Here is a 422-nt window from a genome sequence, read left to right on the forward strand (position 1 = left end):
CCCCCTGGAGGCTGTTAGAGCCCCCCCTGGAGGCCGTTAGAGCCCCCCCTGGAGGCCTTTGGCCAGTATAAATCTATAATTTAGCCACATCGTTGTATAGGCCGCAGGGTTGAAAGCGTGTGAGAAAAGTAGCGGCTTGTAGTCTGAGATTTACGGTATATATATATATATATATACACACACATATACATACACACATATACACAGTCAAAACACAAACTGTAAACAATATAAATATTTTGGCTCATTTTACAGTGAAAACAATAAAAGCGCAGCTTCATGTTTTTACATGTTTAAAGTGCAGTGATGTAATGGTCAGAGGTCAGAGAAGAAGACTGAGGTCAGAGGTCAGAGCAGACTGAGTGATGTAATTCCACAGGTAATAATAGGTGTGAGACAGTAAATAAGAATAACTCATAATG

This window comes from Seriola lalandi, unplaced genomic scaffold (assembly GCF_002814215.2).
Source record: "Seriola lalandi dorsalis isolate HSWRI2012SDOR001 ecotype SW California unplaced genomic scaffold, Sedor1 jcf7180002054959, whole genome shotgun sequence".
Lineage (NCBI taxonomy): Eukaryota > Metazoa > Chordata > Actinopteri > Carangiformes > Carangidae > Seriola > Seriola lalandi.